Below are 21,056 nucleotides of genomic sequence, written 5' to 3' on the forward strand. Positions count from 1 at the left end.
GACCAATCCCAGCTGATACAGCCCTGTAGCTCTCCCAGGTAAAATAAAAGGAGACTAAAGCATATCTTGCCTGTGGAAAAGCCTCTCCAGGTGTCTTTTGAGCAAGCAACATTACTCTCCTCTTCATCCCTAACTCAGTTCCTACATCTCTCCTCTTCATTTCTAACTCACCTCTTACTAGATAGACGTCAATAAAGATAACTATTTATGGAGAAAAACACCTTTGGAAAACTTTAACATACCAATGAACAATTACATCACAGCAATGAATGATTAGTCAGTTCCTTAACAGCAATCGACTCAAACTAAAACCCACCAAATCATCATATGAAGAAACAGCAAAAGAAAGAGGGGAAAAAGAAAAACAAAAAACAAAAAAACACTTTTGGCACAGAGACAAGAAAGAGATGGCCAAACAACAGTAAGGTCTTCTTGGTATAGGAAAAGAAGACCGCCCTCCCACCCCAGGTTCTCCTCTGACAAAAACTAGAAAAAGCATTCCAAAATGCTTTTGCACAAACAAAACCTGGTTGAACTACACCATCAGAAAACACCCTGCCTTCATGTTTTAAAAGTAGATCAAAGAAAAGAAAACTCACAAAGGCACACGCCAGCACTCCATAATTCACGTACCTGCCCATCGCTGGAAAAGCAATCCAGTAAGACACCAGCAGACGTGACTCTGATGCGGTTTTCAAGGCTGCAAAAGGCAGGAGCCGCAGAAAACCTCACAGCAGGCATTTTCTCTCAGCTCCCGGGACCACACTTGAGAGAGAGACAGAGCGAGGCTCCACCCTCCTCCAGCTCCCGTCCCCCTAAACCCCTGCAAGTCCATTGTTTCCGAGGAGCTCCGACTTCAGCAAGGGAGGGAGACATGCGCCCGTTGGGACGACCAAGGTGTGACGTTAATCAGTGACCCTGGAGAGCCCAGCACTCGGCCGCCTTTCTATCAATGCCTCTTTCATTGCTTAGAAGAAAGGGACGCAACGTGCAGTCCGTTTCCAGCTGTGTTTGCTTCAAAGCAATCTGTTCCCCTTCGGAAGGCTGCCGACCAACCTGACTCTAACATTTAACATTGTGCTTTTTTGAAACTTAACCAGACGGAGCAAAATGAATAATAAAACAAGGTGACCGACTGTGATAAATGGCTTTTTCGCTTGATATGCAAAAGCAGAAATGAAAGCTGGCTCAGAAAAGAGGCTCCAGGTTTTGCCACATGCTGGTAACCAGCCTTCTCAGAAGACCAAAATTCTGTATGTTTCGGCCGATCTCAACCAGCTGTGTCCTCTGAACTGGTTCAGTCTGCAGAGGGTAAAAGAAATCTTGGCCTGATGAAGCAAACATATGTGGCCCCATCGTACATCAGCCAGTGGCCCGCCCACACCCGTCTTCTCAGAAAATATTGTAGTCCACTACACACATATCTTTGCAAAATTTATCTTAAACCAAAGCTGGGTCCTGATGATCACAGCCCAGAGCAAAATGGCATTGCGAAAGAACTGAAAAAAAAAAAAAAAAGGGAATAAAAAAATCTTGCCAATACTTAGAAAACATTTACCAAGTCACAGACATATTCACCAGCTCTGACCCTACTGCAGGAAGCGGTACACAGACCTCTTGCTCAGCACCGGCTCGGTGAAGCTGGGCACAAAGGCTCCTCTCATGAGCCTTATGACATAAAACAGAAGACCCTGCTGCAGGGCCAACCCCAACAGCGAGAGGATGGCATGGGGTCAACAGAAGGGGCACCGTGAGGCCAGCTTGGCCGGGGTGAGGGGGCTTGGTGAGGCGTGATTGCGGGGTGGTGATTACCACCATTGACCCAGCCTCACAAAAGAGTGGCTTTGCTCCCTGCGCCAAACGTATTTTAAAAATCTGTTTCCCAACGTGAATGGGATTTCCTGCCAAGGAACTGGCAACCTGAAGGCCTTGGCTGCCCTGACCTTCATACTTGTATATGAGGCTTGAGTTCCAAGGGCGGCTGGCGCTGAAACCAGCGGAGAAGTGTCGCTGAACGTCCTTAAATCGCAATGCTCGGATGCAGCCACTCACAGAGCAGGGCAGAGCGAAGGGAGCGCAGGAAGAAAGCTGCTCTATGATGGTGATACAAAGGGGGCACCCCCCCCCACCCACCCCTGAGGCTCCAACCAGGATGCCAAGTGTCTCCGGAATCACACAAAATGGAGACAAGGAGAGCTGCACAGCTCACTGTAAACACGTCGCCGTTTTTCTTTCAAGCAGGCAGCTGACGGTCCTGAAACCCTGTCTTTACCTGCCCTTGTGCTCACGATGCCCCAGCCCTCCTAGGACGGAACACAATCTGCTAAAATCAACGCCCTCAACACACGCCCCCCGCCCGGATCTGCCCAGACCCCTGCTGCGCCTTAGGAAGCACCACCCACCACTGCCGGCTCCCACATGCTGGCATCTGGAACACAACAGCAACTCAACGCAACTTTCTGAATGTCTACTGTTTTCATTTAAAATGCCCACTCTGTCCACGACCCGCTTCGTTTGTTATGCTCCTCACACCTTTGCTGACAATCTCGAGTCATGTGCTTCTGCACTGATGGATTCGCTTCTGAATCTATGCATTATTAATTTTCTTACCCACCTCCCCATAAATGTTCCATTACGACAGCAATTCTGTGCAGTGCTTCCACAGCGTCTGTATTTGTGAACGGAATATTCGTGGCTCTTTTCTCAACTGTTTTGAACTTTAGTACTGAGGCCTTCAATTTTTTTCTTTGAAAAAGTACACACTAAAAATACTAAGCCACTACGATGTATATCTGAAGCTAATATAATACTGTATATCAACTATAATTTTTTCATACAGCAAATTCCCGTTGGCGATCTAGTTTACATATGGTAATGTAAGTTTCCATGTTATTCTTTCCATGCATCTCACCCTCTCTTCCCCTCTCCCCATGTCCATAAGCCTGTGTCTGTTTCTCCATTGCTACCCTGTAAATAAATTCTTAAAAAATAATTTTTTAAGTTTTTTATTTTATGTGAAAGTATAGCCAATTAGCCGCTGGACATCCCTGGTGGCTCAGATGGTAATACGTCTGTCTACAATGCGGGAGACCCAGGTTTGATCCCTGGGTTGGGAAGATCCCCTGGAGAAGGAAATGGCAATCCACTCCAGTACTATTGCCTGGGAAACCCCATGAACAGAGGAGCCTGCTAGGCTACAGTCCATGGTGTCGCAGAGTCAGACACGACTGAGCGCCTCCACTTTCACTTTCATAGCCAATGAACAATGTTGTGAGTCTCGGGTGAAGGTTGAAGGGGCTCAGTGGTATAGTTAGACGTGTAAACAGCACAGAATGGAGTAGAAGTAATACAGCCTTGAGCATAAGTGAGACTTCGTTTTAAATGCGAGCTGGACCACTTAACACTGGGACCTTGAGGATGTCTCTCTTTTTTTTCTAAATATTTGTTACTTTCATTTACTAAATTCACGGCACAGGGTCTTAGTTGGGGAACATGGGACCCTTGATCTTGGCTGCACCAAGCGAACTCTTAGCGGGTGGCATGTGGGTTCTAGTTCCCAGACCAGGGATCGAACCTGGGCCCCCTGCATTGGGAGCTCAGAGTCTTTGCCCCTGGATCACCAAGGAAGTCTCCCTGAGGATGCTTCTGAAACCTACAAACTGGAGATGCCAACTCTGACGGCCAAAGAGACTCAGCTGGCACAACTGATGGGAAGCGGTCCAGCACATGACAGGTGTTCCCTAGATAGAAGCTTCTTGTCTCCCTCTCATATCTGTGCTTATCTTTTAAGGGAAGAACGAGCCAGAATGTCCCCTCTATGGGCAGCTTGTCCTGTCTTTCTTTCACTGATTGCCTGAATCTACCTGCTCACCCATCTCTTCCACTCGAACGTGAGCTTCAAAGCCAGACTCCATTCCTTGCCCATGAACAGAGTAAGCAATAGACCCAAGAAATGAGGCAGAGACCGCAGCATCTTGGCTCATAAATAAGCTGCTTAAACTCTGCAGAAGCGAAACTATGGGCTCTGGTCATCTCCTGGATAAAAGGTAGAGAAGATGAGGAGCTAAGGTGTAGTTGTAATAGGAGCAACCTGGCTTTTCCCCATCTAGATAAAATTACGAAGAGAAAAGTGAGGCCAGTTGGGGTGGGAGGTGGAAGAAGGCAGAGGAACTCCACATCAGATGTGCTAAGGAGAAATTAAAAGACGCCTGCTCCTTGGGAAGGTGACTAAGACAAAACCTAGACAGCATATTAAAAAGCAGAGACATCACTGTGCCAACAAAGGTCCGTATAACCAAAGCTATGTGTTTTTCCAGTAGTCATATACGGATGTGCGCGTTGGACCATAAGGAGGGCTGAGCTCTGAAGATCATGATGCTTTTGAATGGTGGTCTTGGAGAAGACTTTTGAGATAAACTTCAACAGCAGGAGATCAAACCAGTCCATCCTAAAGGAAACTCTGAATGTTCGTTGGAAGGACTGATGCTGAAGCTGAACCTCCAATACTTTGACCTCCTGATGCAAAGAGAGGACCCGTTGGAAAAGACCCTGATGCTGGCAAAGATTGTGGGCAGGAGGAGAAGTGGGCGACAGAGGATGAGAAGGTTGGATGGCATCACCGACGCGATGGTCCTGGTTTGAGCAGCTCTGAGAGATAGTGGAGGACCGGGAAGGCTGGCAGGCTGCAGTCCGTGGGGTCGAAAAGAGCCGGACACGATGGAGCGGCTGAACAGCAGCAAGAACAGAGGATACTCTGAAGGGACGCGCGGCAGGCTTCCGACAGGCGCCCGGAGCTGCAGAGTGCACGGGCGGGGCCGGGAGGGGAGTGGAGACCTGGCAGCGGCGAATGCAGAAGCAGGAAAGCCGACTGGGACCAGCGAGGCAGCAGGAAGGGAACAGGGATGGAGGGCAGCCAAGGCGAGGGCAGTTCGAGAGAATGAGGGCTGAATGAAGAACCAGCCGAGGACACCAAGAACCTCCGGCCGCGTCCCAGGAGGAAAGCCAGCGTGGCCGGAGCAGCGCCGTCCGCTCGTTCAGAAAAGGTCCGGCATTCAAAGCGGGAAGGACTCAGAAGAGCTTCCCTACAGCTCCAGTCTCGTGACTGAAGCTTTCTCTTTTGCAGACCTGGTGGCGCTGAGGTATGCGCTTTGTCACGCTAACCATTTGGTGCTGACTCTGTGCTCTTGAAAGAACCTAGAGGGGCTTGGCGGCCAAGCACCACCCGCCTTGTGGTCTGGGGCCCCGGGAAGGCAGGGCGAGGGGTGAGGCGGGGAACCCCCACAGCTGTGCCCATCTCCTTCCTCATTCACACGCTGCTTCATTCATGAGTCTCAGCAGACGGAAGTGCAGTTACAGGGTGTGAAAAATACCACTTTACAGTGAAGACAAGGCAGCAGCTTCCAAAGACACACAGCGAAGTGTCTCGTCTTTTCAAAATGCATACTCCATCCCGGCTAGATTTAAACATCTCACGTCTATTTTAGAGATAAATACTGAAATGTCTCCAAGTGAAATGATACGACTCTAAGACAAACTTCCTAGGTGGTGCTAGTAGTAAAGATTTCACCTGCCAAAGCAGGAGACTCAGGAGACAGGGGTCCCCTGGAGAAGGGCACGGCAACCCACTCCGTATTCTTGCCTGGAGAATTCCATGGACAGAGGAGGCTGGCAGGCAACAGTCCATGCATTCACAAAGAGTCAGACACAGCCTAGCCACTGAGCACGCAAGATAAGCTTCAAAATAGTATGTGAGTGGGGTGGGGTTTCCTATAGATCAAATAGCTGGTAATTGTCAAAGCTGAGTGATGAGTATATGGTGGTTCATTGTCTGTCTGTCTTTGACTATGATCGAAACTTTCCAAAATAGAAAGATTTTCTTGAATAGCTACTGAATCACAGAAAATTCTCTTCTAATAGTTGAAAAAGAGGAACAGAAAAAAAGAGGCAAAGAGTGGGTTCTTTATCCCAGAGCCTCTGGAGGGAGCCTGACACCTCTTTTCCGTGGGGTCCCTAAAGAGTCACACACGACTAAATAACAAAAACAGACTTGCTTGACTCAGGATTGCGACAAACCTTCAATTCGTAAAACTTGGAATATCTGCAAAGCGCAGTGAAGCGAAGCCCAATAAACAAGGTTTGCCTGTATTAGAAACGGATGCTGAATTTCACTAATGCCTTTTCACTATTTACTGAAATAATCCAGTGTCCTTCCAGCTATACCCAAGCCGCCATGCTCTCTAATAAATGCATTTCTTGCTTTTTCTCTTTCTGCTTTCTTTCTTTCACCACCTCATTTTCACTCTTTTTCCTTCTCAGCTGCTTCTGCCGCGGGCCTCCCTGAGGAACCCGTGTGTCTGCATCGCGTGCGGCAGTAGAACCTTGGAGCCTGCTAATCCCGGGATTCAAGTAACATCGACGAGGTCTTGACAATGCAAGGGGGCAAAACAAAGTTAAGGAATTCAATGCCAACAGGAAGAGACAGGTAGTCCTAGATGGTCCTTGGGGGAGTGGGGGGCGTGCCCTTCTCTAGAACAAAGGAGATGATGCCGACTTCCTTTCGTTTCTTTCTAACTCGATGCCAAGGAAGAAATACGCCCTTTCCCCAGGCCTGTGGCACATTCTGAAATTCTTCACGTCCCAAGCCAGCAAGAAACAAGAAGGTAAAGAAGTCAGGGGCAAAACAATCTCAGAAAATACAGCACGATTCTGCAGCTTGACGCTCCAGCCCTCCAGCCTGAACACACTCAGGGAGATCCTCTGGCCCACGGCTGCTTCTGCAGTATCTCTCACCTTCCTCTCCAGGGAGGCTGGACATTTTTGAGTCATGTTTTACAAACCACAGCCTGGCAAGACACCTTCTGTTCTGCGGCATCCTTTACTGGCTTAGTGCATCTCCCACTGGTGATATTTTTCTGATTAGAGGTTCAGGATGGTTGATTAAAAAATAAAGACTATGACAAAGCTTCAAGAAAACCACGAAATTTAAATGTGAGGTTTTCTGAAAAGAGAAAGCAAACAACTTGTTTTCTCATGCACATCTACTCAGGTTTCATTGCTATTTCAGATCCTCCTGGAACCCTTGAGGGAAAATTCCACAGTTCTACAGAAGGACTCAGGCGCTTATCTCACCACTATTAACAAATATTGCTTCGGGCGGGGGCCAAAACTCAGGGTGTCAAAGAAGTGGAGTTCTCTAGTCTTGGTAACATGTCTAGAAATTGTTCCAGGCAGTCACCTTGAAACACGTAAATACATCAGTTCTTCTCTGAGACTAATAACAAAAAAGAAAAAAAAAGTACAGCTGACCCCTAAATAAAGGGTTTCCAGGCGGCACTAGCAGTAAGAACCCACTTGCCGATGCAGGAGACACAGACGCGGGTGTGATCCCTGGGTCGGGAAGATCCCCTGGAGAAGGAACTGGCAACCCACTCCAGTGTTCTGGAAAATCCTGTGGACAGAGGAGCCTGGAAGGCCACAGTCCATGGGATCACAAAGAGTCGGACCTGACTTAGCGCGCCCGCACACGGACCCCTAAATAACACTGGTTTGAACTTCACTGGGCTTCCCTGGTGGCTCAGATGGTAAAGCGTCTGCCTCCAATGTGGGAGACCCAGGTTCAATCCCTGGGTCTGGAAGATCCTCTGGAGAAGGAAATGGCAACCCACTCCAGTGCTCTTGCTTGGAAAATCCAGAGTGGACGGAGGAGCCTGGTAGTCTACAGTCCATGGGGTCACAAAGAGCGAGCGATTAAACTTTCAACTTTGAACTTCACAGATCCACCTATAAGCGGATTTTTTCCCCAGTAAGTATGGTGTCTGTATTTTCATCTTATAGTTCTTTAATTGTGGTGGAAAGCTTGTGCTCAGAGTTCACAATACATGGAATCAAAAGAACTAGGGTTTGAGTTTTGATTTTGTCCAAGCTGCTTGCACTTCCTGCCCCAGGTTAGTCATGTATCAATTCCTGCATTTATCAGTCCCTTTGTTTTTGAGGCAGAGACAGCAGTCTGCAGATTTCTGACTGTGTGGAGGGGGCGGGTGGGGATGGGGGTTGGTGTCCAATCCCTGCATTGTTCAAGGGCAACATAAATTCCCTGGTGGGCTTCCCTGGTAGTCCCGTGGTTAAGAATCAGCCTGCCAATGCAAGGGACGTGGGTCGAATCACTAGTCCAGGAAGATCTCATATGCTGCGGAGCCACTTAGCCCCTGTATCTCTCCTGAGCCCATGAGTCGAGAGCCAGTACTCTGCAACAGAGGTCACTGCAGTGAGAAGCCCACACACTGCGACTAGAGAGGAGCCCTCGGAGGCCACAGCTAGAGAAAGCCCTCGAGCAGCAACAAAGACCCAGCACGGTGTTAACTGACTGCTTTTTAAAAATGCCCTGTGGCACCCATAGAATGATCCACCTGCCCATCAGTGTGTGCACGCTCAGTCGTGTCTGACTCCTTGCAACCCCATGGACTGTGGCCCGCCAGGCTCCTCTGTCCATGGGATTTCCCAGGCAAGAATACTGGAGTGGATGGCCATTTCCTTCTCCAGGGGATCTTCCCGACCCAGGGATGGAACCCGCGTCTTCTGGCAGGATTATTTACCACTGAGCCATCAGGGAAGTTATGTGATCAGAAATGGGAGAGAAAGATATAAATTTACATTTTGCCCCATGATGTCTTATACACAGCTAACTATACAATTGGAGAAGGTAATGGCACCCCACTCCAGTATTATTGCCTGGAAAATCCCATGGAAGGAGGAGCCTGGTAGGCTGCAGTCCATGAGGTCGCTAAGAGTTGGACGCAACTGAGTGACTTTACTTTCACTTTTCACTTTCATGCATTGGAGAAGGAAATGGCAACCCACTCCAGTGTTCTTGCCTGGGGAATCCCAGGAACGGGGGAGCCTGGCAGGAGGCCGTCTATGGGGTCGCACAGAGTCGGACACGACTGAAGCAACTTAGCAGCAGCAGCAACTATACAATTTCTCCAAATTGGTTTTAATGGCTGACCAAAAATTCGAGGAGATGTTTTACAGTGATCCCTGGAAATACTAATTTTATAAGATTTTCTTGAAGTCGCAAGTCTGTATTGGATTGATTTCAATTGCATACAATAGAGGGCGGTTCTCACAGGTTTTTATCCCTGGGGAGCAGGGTGAAGACCTGAGCACAGTGCCCACTAGCATCTATACGTAATTAGCCCGGTTAAACGGGAAAACAACTCAATATGGTGCTGAGAAGAAAGAGGACTCGTGAGAAGGGACCAAGGCATCGTGCTCATCAGCTGCAAGATCTTGAGAAGTTATTAGTCTAAGCCCCGACTTTAAAATGAGAATACCAGTATCTATCAACAGCTTGGTGGGGCTGAACAGCAAACAGAGGCAGGACCCCTGAATAAATACGTGTTGAATAAAAAAATATTGAAAGTTGCCAGCTCAGGTACACTGCTATTTTGGACAAGTGCTTTCTTTGTTGCTGTTTTAATTTATTTACTGACGTGTAGTTGATTTGGGCTTTCCGGGTGGCGTTAGTGGTAAAGAACTCGTCTCCCAGTGCTGGAGACAAGAGATGCGGGTTCGATCCCTGGGTCGGGAAGATCCCCTGGAGGAGGCACAACACCCCACTCCAGTGCTCTTGCCTGGAGAATCCCGTGGACAGAGGAGCCTGGCGGGCTGCAGTCCATGGGGTCACAAAGAGTCAGACACGACTGAAGCAACTTAGCACAGATGCATAGTCGATTTACAATGATGTCAACCTCTGCTATCCGGCAGAGCGATTCAGTCACACACACATATAAACACATTCTTTCTCCTATTCTGTTCCATTATGGTTTATCACAGGATATTGAATACAGCTCCCAGGGCTATATAGTAAGACCTTGTTCTTTCTTCATCCTGCATATAACAGCTTGCATCAGCTAATAAACACCAAATCCTCAGTCCCTCCTGCCGCCGCCACCCGGCCCCTTGACAACCACGGGTCTGCTCTTGGTCTGTGAGTCTCTTTGTGTTTCACAGATGAGTTCCTTTGTGTCAAAGTTTAGATTCCACACGGAAGCGATAACATACTTTATCCGCCTTTCTCTTTCCGGCTGACTTCACTGAGTGTGAGCATCTCTAGGTCCACCCGTGTGGCAGGCAGGTGCTTTCTCATTAACAGGTAGAACTCGCGAGAATAACGTACACGCAACTAACAGCTGTTGAGAATGCACAGCGTGCAAGGCATAGTTAGTGATCACTGCAGCCGCACGGGGTTAGCGCCACCTCCTGCAGTACCACAGCCTTGTCCAGACAGGTAAGCAGATCAGCCAGCTTTCCCATAGAGTACAACTGTATCTCATCCGTGGACTACTATTACCCTTGGTGCCTGATCGCTCAGTCATCCCCGACTCTTCGCGACCCCAGCATTGGCGAGCAGATTCTTTATGACTGAGGCCCCTGGGAAGCCCTGATTACTCTTCACCCACTGACTCGTAGAAGGATTCTTGCTGAAGTGTTTCGGGACAATACATAAAACCTGAATGCAAAGGAAGACCTCCTGGGTTACATTCCCTGCACACACTTTCCACTTCTCTGTCAAGACTTCTCGACGTCCAGGCTATACAGCTGTTTATAGGAACTAACGTGAAGCGACCTAGTTCTGTTTGGAAAGCCAGATTCCACTGAAAAGCTACATTGCCATGGACTGGGCCTAAGGTATTTCAACCTTTCTGGACTTTAGTTCCCCTGATGCTAAAATGGAAAACATTCTGTCTGTAAACTAGGTACTTATCTCCGTAACTGCTCCTCTGGCATCTGATAGGAGAACTGCACCAGCTTCATTGTTGCTGTCGTTTACTGGCTAAGTCGTGTCAGACTCTCTGCGACCACCATGGAGCCTCGCGATGCCCGGCTCCTCTGTCCATGGGATTCTCCAGGCAGGAACACTGGAGTGGGCTGCCAGGCTCTCCTCCAGGGGATCTTCCCGACCAAGGCATCCAGTCTGCGTCCCCTGCATCAGCAGGGGGGTTCTTTACCACTGAGCCACTGGGGGTCATCAGCTTTATAGATACTGTCATAAAGTTCCTACCATGAGAGAGCTTGGCAGTGTGTTTGTGGACTAACACCCTTCCCCCAAGGGGATTTCTGTTCAAATTGCTAACCTGTTTCCTGTTCCCATAAATGACTTTTAGCAGGGGCCGACTCATTGGAAAAGACCCTGATGCTTGAAAGATTGAGGGCAGGAGGAGAAGGGGACGACAGAGGATGAGATGGTTGGATGGCATCACCCACTCAACAGACATGAGTCTGAGTAAACTCCGGGAGTTAGGGAAGGACGGGGAGGCCTGGCAGGCTGCAGTCCACGGGGCCGCAGAGCTGGACACGACTGAGTGACTGAACGACAGGAGGATATGTCAGTGGCTACTTCAGAGTTGTGACTGTGCTCCTGTGTGTGTAGCACTGGGTCCAGGGATGCTTGTGTGTGTGTGCGTGTGTGCGTGTGTGTATGTGTCTGTGCGTGTGTGTAGCACTGGGTCTCAGGGATGCTTGTGTGTGAGTGTGTGTGTGCGTGTGTTTGTGCATGTGTGTGTGTGAGGGTGTGCATGCGTGTGTGTGAGGGTGTGTGTGTGTAACACTGGGTCTTAGGGATGCTTGTGTGTGTGCATGTGTGTGCGCATGTGTGTGCATGTGTGTGTGTGCATGTGTGTGTGGGGGGATGTGTGCGTGTGTGTGAGGGTGTGTGTAACATGTGTGTGTGCGTGTGTGCGTGCGTGTGCATGTGCATGTGTGTGTGTGTGTGCGTGCATGTGTGCATGTGTGTAACACTGGGTCTTAGGGATGCTTGTGTGTGTGCACATGTGTGTGTGTGAGGGTGTGTGCGTGTGTGTGTTGGGGGGTGCGTGCATGCCTGTGTGTATGTGCATGTGTGCGTGTGTGCGTGCGTGTGTATGCATGTGTGTGCGCATGTGTGTGCATTCATGCATGTGTGTGCGTGTGTGTGCGTGTGTGCATGTGTGTGCATGTGTGTTGCATGTTTGTGTGCGTGTGTGTGCGCATGTGTGTGCGTGTGTGCATGTGTGTGCGTGTGTGTGAGGGGGTGTGTGTAACACTGGGTCTTAGGGATGCTTGTGTGTGCATGTATGTGCGCGTGTGTGTGTGAGGGTGTGTGCGTGTGTGTTAGGGGGTGTGTGTGCGTGTTTGTGTAACACTGGGTCTTAGGGATGCTTGTGTGTGTGTGCATGTGTATGTGCATATGTGCATGCGTGCCTGGGTCTGTGTGCATATGTGTGCATGTGTGCATGTGCGTGTGAATGCGTGTGTATGCATGCGTGCGGGGGTGCGTGTGCATGTGTGTGCGTGCATGCGTGTGTGCGTGTAACACTAGGTCTTAGGGATGCTTGTGTGTGTGTACGTGTGTGTGAGGGTGTGTGTGTGTGAGGATGTGTGCATGTGTGAGTGAGGGTGTGTGTGTGTGTGCGTGTGGGTGTGTGTAACACTGGGTCTTAGGGATGCTTGTGTGTGTGTGTGCGTGTGCGTGCATGCATGTGCGTCCCTGTGCATGTGTGTGTCCGTGTGTGTGTATGTGCATGTGTGCGTGTGTGTATGTGTGCATGTGTGTGCACATGCGTGTGCATGTGTGCATGCGTATGTGTGCGTCTGTGTGCGTGCATGTGTGCATGTGTGTGTGCATGCGTGCATGTGTGTGTGTAACACTGGGTCTTATGGATGCTTGTGTGTGCGTGTGTGCGTGTGCGTGTGTGCGTCCGTGTGCGTGTGTGCATCCGTGTGCATGTATGTGCATGTGTGCATGTGTGTGCGCGTGTGTATGTGCACATGCATGTGTATGTGTGTGCATGTGTGTGCGTGTGTGCGCGTCTGTGTGCATGTGTGTGCGTGTGTGCGTGCGTGCATGCATGTGTGTGTGTGCATGCGTGCGTGTGTGTGTGTGCGCGCGCGTGTGGCGATGGCTCCTCTCGATATCACAGAAGGGGGCTCCTACTCCACCGGCAAATTCCTTGATCCCTGCATCCTGTCAGGAATCTCAACCTCATGCTTCTTACTTCCTGTCAGAGGATTTACCAGTCTCAGGCTAAACACTCATGGTCACCGAGCCTCTTAAATCAGCCAGAAACCTTAATATTCAAAATAAAATAAATGCTGATTCCTAAGATGTCCATGTTCACTCTTGCCATTTCTGCTTGACCACATCCAATTTACCTTGATTCCCACTCAGAATTGTTCTAGGAATGATATGTTATAGACCTAATTTTAGCACAGAGTTCTTAAGTTTAAAACCTCAGGCTGTTTTTCAAAATGTACATTAATGAAATTATGAAAAGACACCGACTTTCCAAAAAAAAAAGTCACTGTGGGGAGTAAAATAAGAGCGCAGTGTGTTATGAAACAAGCCAGGATCTAAGGAAAGTGTGGGGGGTTTTGGTACATTTGTTACTGCTTTCTGAAAAATGATGGGAAATTTGGGCAACAGTCCAGCCAAGCGAAGAAGCCAGTGGGGGACAGAGACCAGAGAAACGCCCAGCGATGGTGGGGTGCGACCCCCGTGGATGTGATGGGGTCAGCAGCACGGAGGAGAGGGGTTAGACTAGGAGAAGGGCGCGGAGGGTCCCTCTCCAAGACAGGAGGAAAGGACGTAAAGAGTGACAACAGAGAGAAAATTCAGTGTGAAGGGAAGTGTTGCCATATGACAGGGTGTTCTGCCAAGATTTCCCATGGGGTCCAGGAAATATGCGGCCAAGAAGCATTAGAAGCAGCCAGTCGGTCAGCAGAGGAGCTCTTGTAGCTTCAAATGAAATTTCACCAAGGAGACTTGCAGAGCATAGGCTCCTGAGGAAGTAGCTAATGTTCTGTGAGAAACACAAGAGAAAACCCCGACAAGCAGCTCAGTTACGTAGCACTGCAAAGTAGGCAGGGGTAGCCCAAACTCTTTCCTTCCTAGAAACTCCTCCATTCCAAAGCTGCTCATCACAAAACGACAACAAGGGTCAAAAGCGGTTCCCAGCTCCAGAACCGTCCGTGAGTCCCCAAGGTCGCATGTGAGTACAGGATATGTTTTACTCTTCAGTGAATTTTAGAAAGTTTGTTACTCAAGAGCTGGAGTTCTTCAACTGCAGAGCTGCAAACCTCAAGGTCTCCAGTAGATCCGGACGTTACTTCTGCTCTTCGAGTTTTATTACAGCAGTTTTATTGAGATATAATTCGCATAATATAGTTCCTTATTTAAAATGCATAGTTCAGCGGCTTTTTGCACATTCAGAACTGTACAACCATCCTTGCATTCAACTCTACAAGATGCTCATCACCCACCAAAGAAGCATCACGCCTCTTAGCAGCCACCCTTCATCCTCCTCCTTCCGGTCGTGTTGTTGCTGATGTTTAGTCACTGAGTCGTGTCCGACTCTGTGCGACCCCACGGCTCTAGCCCTCCAGGCTCCTCCATCCATGGGATTCTCCAGGCAAGAGTACTGGAGTGGGCTGATACTTCCTTCTCCCGGGGATCTTCCTGACCCAGGGATCAAACTGACATCTCCTGCACTGGCAGGTGGACTCTTTGCCGCTGAGCCATGAGGGGTAACCACTAACCTACATCCTGCCTGTAGATTAGCCGATTCTTGGCGCTTCATGTAAATGAAATGCTTTCAATGAAGCATCGTTTTAAAGGCTCATCCATACTGTACGCTGTAGCACCACTTCCTCCTTTCTGTTACCTAATCATATTTTATCCTGCAGACAGGCCGCATTTTATTTCTTCATCCATCAGTTGACATTTAGATTGTCCCACTTTTTAGCTATTATGAACAACGCTGCCTATGGACATGCACGAACATGGTTGGATGCGGACGTAAATTTTCAACTCCCTTGAGTATACGTACACCCAGGAGTGAAATTACTCTAACTTTTAATCTTTTATTTGAAAGTGCCAAACTTTCAAACTTTGAAACTGCCAAAGCAGCTAAACCATTTTACATTTTCATCAGCAATGAATGAATGTTCCAATTTCCCTGCATTCCTTGCCAACACTTATTTTCTTTGTTTTTGATAATAGTCATCTTAGAGGGGAGAAGGCAATGGCACCCCACTCCAGTACTCTTGCCTGGAAAATCCCATGGATGGAGAAGCCTGGAAGGCTACAGTCCATGAGGGTCTCGAAGAGTCGGACACGACTGAGTGCCTTCACCTTCACTTTTCACGCTCATGCATTGGAGAAGGAAATGGCAGCCCACCCCAGTGTTCTTGCCTAGAGAATTTCAGGGACAGAGGAGCCTGGTGGGCTGCCGTCTGTGGGGTCACAGAGTAGGATACGACTGAAGCAACTTAGCAGCAGCAGCAACAGCATCTTAGTGGATGTGAAGTGGCATCTCAATGTGGTTTGCATTTCTCTGACAATAACATTGAGCATAATTCATGTATGTATTGACCATTTATATATCTTCTTGGAGAAAAGTCTTTTCAAATGCTTTATTGTTTTTTAATTGGGTTGTTTGTCTTTTTATTATTAAGCTGTAAAAGCTCTTTCTAGAACTAGTCTCTAGTCAGATATATAGTTTATAAATATTTTCTCTCATTCCATGGGTTATCTTTTTACTTTCTTGATGATGTCTTTTGCCATACAAAAGCTTTTAATTTTGATGAAGCCCCTTTTCATAGTTCCTTGTGGGTTTGTTGTTATATCTAAGATAACACTGCCTAATTCAAGGTCATGAAGATTTATACCTATGTGTTATTCTAAGGGCTTCACAGTTTTAGTTCTTACATTTAGGTCTTTGATTCACTTTGAAGCAATTTTTGTATGTGGTGTAAGGTGGGGCTTAACTTCACTCTTCTGCATGTGGAAAGGAGATCAAACCAATCAATTCTAAAGGAAATCAACTCTGAATATTTACTGAAAGGGCTGATGCTGCAGCTGATGCTTCAATATTTTGGCCACCTGATTCGAAGAGCTGACTCATTGGAAAAGACCCTGATGCTGGCAAAGATTGAAGGCAGGAGGAGAAGGGGACGACAGAGGATGAGATGGTCGAATGTCATCACTGATTCAATAGACATGAATCAAACAAGCAAACTCTGGGAGACGGTGAAGGACAGGGAAGCCTGGTGTGCAGCAGTTCATGGGGTCACAGTCTTAACAACAACAATCCAGTTTTCTGAGAACTATTTGCTGAAAAGACTGCTCTTTTCTTATTGAATTGTATAGGGACCCTTATTGAAAACAAACTGGTTGTAATGCAAATTTATTTCTGGGCTCTCAATTTGGTTCCACGGATCTACGTTTATCCTTATGCCAGTATTACACTGTCTTGATTACTGAGGCTTTGCAGTAAGTTTTGAAATCAGAAAGTGTGATTCCTCAAAGTCTGTTCCTCTTTTTCAAGGTTGTGTAGCTATTGTGAGTCTCTTGCATTGTCATATAAATTTTGGGATCAGTTTGTCAATTTCTGCAAAGAAGCGGGCTGGAATTCTGATGGGATTGCGTTGAACCTGCAGATTGATTTGGGGTATTGCCATCTTGACAATACTCTCGATGTTCATCTTTCTGTTAATACTTTTTAGGTCTTCTTTAATTTCTCTTGACAATGTAACTTTCAGAGTTTGACTTGTACTTACTTTATTAACTTTATTCCCAATTATTATATCATTTTTAATGCTATTATAAATGGAATTTTCTTAATTTCATTTTCAAATTGTTCACTGCTAGTGCATAATAATACAATTGATTTTTGTGTATTGAATTTGTATCTTGCAACTTTGCTGATCTTGTGTATCAGTTCTAATAGATTTTTAGGGGATTCCTTGGGATTTTCTATATGATAGTGATATTTTTACTTCTTCCTTTCCAGTGTGGATGGGTTTTATTTCATGTTCTTGCCTAAACGCCCTGGCAATACACGGTTGAATAGAAGCAGCAAAACTGACTGTCCTTGACCTGTTCCTGATCTCTGGTTTTGCCTTGACTCCTATCAACCCTCAAATAGGCAACTATCACCGGATAAATGACGTAGGGCCTGCTGCTGCTGCCGAGTCGCTTCAGTCGTGTCTGACTCCGTGCGACCCCATAGACGGCCGCCCACAGGCTCCCCCGTCCCTGGGACTCTCCAGGCAAGAACACTGGAGCGGGTTGCCATTTCCTTCTCCAATGCATGAAAGCGAAAAGTGAAAGTGAAGTCGCTCAGTCGTGTCCGACTCTTAACAACCCCATGGACTGCAGCCCACCAGGCTCCTCCATCCACGGGATTTTCCAGACAAGAGTACTGGAGTGGGGTGCCATTGCCTTCTCCAGAAGTAGGGCCTAGTATGGTATTATAATTTCTCCTTGTAATTTAAAATTCCCTAAGATGATGGTAAGAGAGTAAATTGGCCCTATTGTGGGTAGTTCAATAAAAATCTATCTTGCAAATGCATGTTCCCTTTGTCCTAGGAATTCCATCACTAGACCCATATCCTGCAGAGGTAGCTCCCTTTTATGAAAAATAATGGATGGACAAGTTTACTCAACACGATGCTGTCACATCAAATGCACGGAACCAAGGTTGGACTCAGTAAAGTGTAGGGCGTTTGAACAACGAACTTCTGTGTAGTTGAAAAGAGAATATGGAATTTTTTAGTACATTAATATAGAAATACCTTAGTACATTAAGCAAAAAACTCTAGGTGCAAAAGACTAGATGCTACTTTGTATTTTAAAATGGCAAGAAATGTACAAACAGATTTGCTCATACATGTGTAAAGTCTTTGGAAAAATACATTAGAAAATAGTGGTAGTAAAAACAGGATACCAGAGGACAGAGCAGGAAAAAGACAATTAACTGTAAACCTTTGTGTGCTTTTTCAATTTGACCCGTGTAAACATGTGACCTCTTCAGAAACCGAGTTTAAAAAGTGAAGAATAAAATCAAATGCCAGAAAAGCCAGCAAACAGTTAACAGCAAGTTAAAGGACAGCCTTTAAAGGGCCAGAAAGAAGTGGTGCGAGGTGGCTGAGCGTTTAGACGTTGTCAGAAACTCAGCTCTTTTTCTGAGTCTGCCGCTAACTAGAAACTTAGAGACAGAAGTCGCTTGACTTTTCTGGACTCGATTCCTTTGCTGGAAAGTTCTGTGGTCAGGCGAGCTTACAGACGACGCAACTAATAGACTGAACATCTTCTGAGGCCAACGCTCTGCGCTGTCCTTTTCGTGCATTTGAATCTCGTAGCCACTCTACAAAAACAAGCTATTTCATTAAAACTTGGAAAGAGACTGTGTGATCTAACAATTCTACTTCTTTTCTCCTGTTCATTTGGCCGCACCGAGTCTCAGTTGCAGCACGTGGGGTCTAGTTCCCTGACGAGGGACGGAACCCGGCCCCTGCACTGGAAGCCTGGAGTCTTGGCCACTGAACCCCCGGGGACGGCCCTGAAAGATTCTTTTAAATGACTTTTTTTCTTAAATTTTACAAACAAGTAAGAAAACTGTCAACTTGGGAATATCGGGTTACTCTCGAAACTCTTCTGTGCAGGGGAAGAAAGCAAATACTACTAACCGTGCTGCCAAAGACACACTCTAGAAAGCGAAAGCACATTTCCTGGGCTTAGTTCCCCAAATACGCTCACCATCAGTCAAAAGCTGTCGCATACAGCTGCGAGAAACTGCTCACGCCCTACAGGGACACTGGAGTTCTGTTATAGTTAATACCGCTCTGCACACATAGACCATTAGCTGTTTCTTTAAAAAGGCTTTCTGTGGCACTGACGTATATACACTGCCGTGTGTAAAAAAGAGCCAGTGGGAAGCTGCTGTACAGCTCGGGGAGCTGAGCCCGGGGCTCTGGGATGACCTGGGGGCGGGGTGGGGAGGGGGCAGGGAGGCCCAGGAGGGAGGGGACGTGTGCACACAGAGCTGATTCGCTTCATTGTAGTGCGGGAACTTACAACATTGTAAAGCAATCCTACTCCAATCAAAGGAAAAAAAATGCAAAGGACATTAATTACTACAAAAATGGATGACATTGGAATAAGGGCTGTGAATAGGTAACAGTATCACATCAAAATTAGATTCCTAGATATTTATTTAAAAAATCAAGATGAATGTAAGGATTTCACTAACTCATTTTATAAAAGGAGAAACACAGCTATAGATACAGCTATTGGAGTCGTCCCTTTCCTAGCAGAAGGCAATCTGGGGCAGACATCCTTGCAGAAGCTGCGATCACCGACCACACACCACCCTCCCTTCTGTGCATTATGAACCTGACCGCCTCAGTTTGCAATGAACTGAATCCAGGTGCAAGCGCAAGCTTGATCTGACCCAGGAAGAGAAATGGAGACACCTACGTTTAACCTACAGCTCAGCTCAAAACCCCTCCCAGTCTGTGTCCTCAGGGCTGGGGGCATTTCCCCAGCTCTGCGGTAGCTGGGCTGCGGGCCGCCCGACGCCTCAGGACTGAACTTTAGAATGGCCAGGGCGGTCGCAAGGCTGTGCGGTGAGATCAAGAGTGCACCGAGCTGTACTCTGCCCCAGCCTGGATTCTCCTGCTTGACCACCTGGAGTGGGGTGTGTGCACGGGACAACTTGTATACGGCTACCGGTTTCTCTCCACCGCCCCCCCCCCCCCACAACCTGCCTCCCCGATGCGGCTTTTCTAACTCAGCACAGGTTCTGAGCAGCTTCCAAACAGAGGGAGCCAAACCGCCTCCTCTCTGGCTGCCCCGAGCACCCTCTGCTATCTCGGGGTCCCTGCGCTGAGTTCTCTGACAGTGGAGGAACCCGGGGCTGAACCACATGGGACCACTGTGATCCGCGAACCAGGATGGGCAGGCGCGATGAAACCCCACGGTACCCGGGGCGCACAGCTCTCAGGTCCGCCGGCGGGGCTCTTAGACGGTTTAAACACCAGCTGTCTCCATTGGTGACCGCGGCGCGGGCTGCCCCTCCGTCCTGCCTCATCCCCTGGGCCCTCCTACCGACTGAGATCACACTGATAAACAAGGCTCTCCCGCACATGCCTCTATTTCAAGCTCTGAGCTCAGAGTCAGGACGCAGCAGCAATGTGGGCTGAAGCCCAGGAGCGCCGGGCAGCAGCGGAGGTTGTGGGGCAAGCCGCCTGCCCCCAGGGCCACGTGAGTCAGCAGATCTGGGTGCCTGAGGTGTTCTCGGAAGAATGCATGAATCACCTGTGGACGTCAGCCAGCCTCCTCTCTCCGTCCCCTGACCTGGCACACAGGCACCCAGGATTGGGCAGCTCAGGTGGCAGGCAAGGAGGCTATGCCTGTGCCCGGGATACAGGCTCCCTCTGACCAACGACCCAACCGTTGCCACCGTGGATGCCCCACCAAGCAACAGCAAAGTCAGAGTCGGTCCTTCAGCACCTTCAAGGGTCTCAGCCGGCTCCCCACGGGAGGTTAATTATTAACAGACCACTGGCACCCTAAAGGGAAGGAGGAGAGAGCGAGAGGCTTCCTGGACTTCATGCTCACTTAACCCAAATACAGCTGTGCCTTCCCTGCCCTGAAGGCCTCTGCAACCACACCAGTGCGTCCACAGCTGCGAGAACGCCGAGCACGCCGGCGGGGCGCCCCACACCACGAGGTGGCAGACCAAGGCACAGATCTGCGTCCCAGCACGTGCAACGGGTGTGTGACCGAGGGATCCATTGGTTTGATCACAGGCCTCGTTGTTCCAAAGCAGCCACTAGGCTGAACGGTGGGGTGGCCTGATAAAGGCTTCCCTGGTGGCTCAGTTCAGTTCAGTTCACTTCAGTCGCTCAGTCGTGTCCGACTCTTTGCGACACCATGAATCATAGCACACCAGGCCTCCCTGTTCATCACCATCTCCCGGAGTTCACTCAGACTCACGTCCATCGAGTCCGTGATGCCATCCAGCATCTCATCCTCGGTCGTCCCCTTCTCCTCCTGCCCCCAATCCCTCCCAGCATCACAGTCTTTTCCAATGAGTCAACTCTTCGCATGAGGTGGCCAAAGTACTGGAGTTTCAGCTATAGCATCATTCCTTCCAAAGAAATCCCAGGGCTGATCTCCTTCAGAATGGACTGGTTGGATCTCCTTGCAGTCCAAGGGACCCTCAGGAGTCTTCTCC

The 21,056-nt window shown here is 48.4% G+C and overlaps 1 protein-coding gene across 3 annotated transcripts in view; it reads right to left on the reverse strand.

Moving 5' to 3' along the window:
* MAP2K6 (mitogen-activated protein kinase kinase 6) overlaps positions 1-21,056 on the reverse strand; it is a 107,798-nt gene that overhangs the window by 36,829 nt on the left and 49,913 nt on the right. Inside the window, exon 1 of one of the 3 annotated variants that reach the window (XM_042256469.2) lies at positions 634-858. The exons of the other annotated variants lie outside the window; for them this stretch is intronic. The gene's annotated coding sequence lies outside the window, so the exon portion shown is untranslated. Of the gene's footprint in view, positions 1-633; positions 859-21,056 lie in introns of those variants that run through there. 3 annotated transcript variants of the gene reach the window in all.

The sequence above is a fragment of the Ovis aries genome, chromosome 11 (assembly GCF_016772045.2).
Source record: "Ovis aries strain OAR_USU_Benz2616 breed Rambouillet chromosome 11, ARS-UI_Ramb_v3.0, whole genome shotgun sequence".
In the NCBI taxonomy this organism is placed as follows: Eukaryota; Metazoa; Chordata; class Mammalia; order Artiodactyla; family Bovidae; genus Ovis; species Ovis aries.